The 2357-nt window shown below is 48.7% G+C and overlaps 2 protein-coding genes across 4 annotated transcripts in view; both read left to right on the top strand.

The window, feature by feature from the left end:
• Positions 1-2357, top strand: part of ZNF610 (zinc finger protein 610) — a 25106-nt gene continuing 22749 nt past the window's right edge. For all 3 annotated transcript variants that reach the window (XM_011946200.1, XM_011946201.1, XM_011946197.1), the window contains exon 1: positions 1-153. The gene's annotated coding sequence lies outside the window, so the exon portion shown is untranslated. The remainder of the gene's footprint in view (positions 154-2357) is intronic.
• LOC105514835 (zinc finger protein 480-like) overlaps positions 1-2357 on the top strand; it is a 64451-nt gene that overhangs the window by 49824 nt on the left and 12270 nt on the right. The window lies entirely within an intron of this gene.

Raw genomic sequence — 2357 nt, 5'->3', positions numbered from 1 at the left:
ATCTGAGCGTCAACACAGACCTTGAAATTCCCGCACCGCTCCCTCCACCCCGTGTAAATTCAGGCGTCTCCGTGAGAGTCCGGCGGTCGCTTCCCTGTGTGTTAAAATTGCTCGGCGACGGGTCCTGTCCCCGGTCGTTCTGCCTTGGGCCAGGTAAACACGGTTTTTCGAGACTCCTTTCTGCTTAAAACTCTTTACTCATCTTTCTGCCCCGCGCTTTTAAAAATCCTCACCGCAAGGTGGATTCCCGCCCGGGGAGCCTCCCAACCTGGCCGCAGCCCCAGTCCCGGCGGGGGAAGGCCGCGTCCTGTGCCGGGTCCTGGGATCCTTGACACCACACGCCTCCAATAATTCAGTCCCCATCCTTTTCTTCCTTGATCCGGGTCTTCCTACTCCCCAGGCCTCGCCTTCCCAGCCATCGCTACTCCTGACCGTGTGGGGACGTGACTTCTGACTCAAGACATCCAGGATTCTTCTGTCCCAAATTGCATCCCACTAAAAATGTGCTCTTGACGGAGGTGGGCACCTTATTGTACTCTCCTCCCTATGAATATGTGGAGAAAGATGGCGAAAGAGTGGTAGGAAATAGAAAAATTTTGAAAAAGAAGCATGAGGGAGATCCATAAGCAGACGGCAGAGAGTAGCTGAGAGATTTACAGAGACAGTGAATGAAGCCGAGAACGTAGCAGGGGGAGAAAAGTAACTGGAGAAATGTAGAGAAAAGCTCGATGTCCAGAGAGATGAAGGACAGAAAGGTAGAGAGAGGGGCAGAAAGGGGGAGCCTCCTCACGCAGAGAGTTTGGGAGAGGAGGAGGGATTTGGAGCCGGGGCAGACAGAACAGCGTGGTGCTGGGACAGCAAGAGGGGGCAGCCGATGACAAGGAGAGCAGAGGGAGAACCACAGCATGGGGAGGCCTGGGATCCGGGGGCGCCAGAGAGTGGGGACAAGTGAGTGTAGCAGGGAAGAGGAAATTTAACAGGGAGAACAGAGAGGAAGCAGAGATAGGGAGGGCAAGAAACAGGCAGAATGGAAATTGGGGACAATCAAAAATTGAACACAAAGAGGAACAAGGGGTAAAACAAATTGCCAGGATGGAGCAGAACAACTGGAAGAGAAGGAATAGAAGGAAGAGGGTGAGAAACAACAGGAGAAGAGAGGGGCAGAAAAGTAAGCCAATTCCTACGGGAAAAATGAAGTGAAAAAAAAGCGGTAGAAAGAAGGTGAGAATGAGAGAGATGTACAGAATGAGGGAAGGAAACATACGCTAATGACCAAAGAGGGGCACCCTGAGTGCAGATGAGCGATGAGTTGATTGAATATTATGATTAAGTTGTGATATACTGATTCCTCTAATTGTAATCTAATAAGTATAAAATTTATTTCAAAAGTACAGATGAAGATGAGACCTGCAAAGTTCCTGCCTATAAGGCAAGTGCATTTTATAATCCTTGGCATCACAGGTTAGCTTGCATTCACAATCCCTATTCAGCCAGAGGGCAGTGACTTGCCTCATTCAGGTGTGGGTGAGTGGATAAGATAGAAACAAAAACCATAGCGTTTTCCCTGCGCTTACAATCGACACAATAGTGAACACCCAACACAGAATGCCACATCTCTGGTCACCAAAATGTGTGGGGATTACTTCCCACCAGCAAGCAATCAGACACCACCTGGGTGTTCCGTAATTTAACTCAATTTCGCACTACCACTATCTATGTGGAGTTAGCATCAGATTCTGTAGGTTGAGAGCGCACTTCCACAGGGATACTCCCACTTCAGGTGCCACTTGCAAGTCCTGAATTGGGACCTCAACCTGTGACTAGCCACCTACAAACTGGGGGTTCCCATGACCCTTTCCTCATATTTTGTGAATTTGCTAGAGTGGTTCACAGAACTCGGGGAAACTTTTTGCTTAGTTTCACCCGTTTGTTACAAACAGTATCACAAAGGATACAGATGAACAGCCAGATGGAAGAGCCTTCCTAGCAAACTAATCAAAATGAGGGGCTTTTGGACCAGGCGCAGTGGCTCTCACTTGTAATCCCAGCACTTTGGGAAGCCAAGGCGGGCAGATCACTTAAGGTCAGGAGTTCAAGACGAGCCTGGCCAACATGGTAAAACCCCGTCTCTACTAAAAATACAAAAATTAGCTACGCATGGTGGCGTGTGCCTGTAATCCCAGCTACTTGACTGAGGCACAAGAATCTCTTGATCCCAAGAGGTGGAGGTTGCTGTGAGCCAAGATCGCACCACTGCACTCCAGCCTATGTAAGAGGGAGACTGTATCTCAAAAAAAAAAAAAAGGAGGGGCTCTTAGTAAGCATGCTTTTTTTGTTTGTTTGTTTGTTTTGTTTTG

This window comes from Colobus angolensis, unplaced genomic scaffold (genome assembly GCF_000951035.1).
Source record: "Colobus angolensis palliatus isolate OR3802 unplaced genomic scaffold, Cang.pa_1.0 Scaffold25, whole genome shotgun sequence".
In the NCBI taxonomy this organism is placed as follows: domain Eukaryota; kingdom Metazoa; phylum Chordata; class Mammalia; order Primates; family Cercopithecidae; genus Colobus; species Colobus angolensis.
The sequence above is the reverse complement of the archived record's forward strand: the minus strand, read 5'-3'. Positions and strand labels throughout refer to the sequence as shown.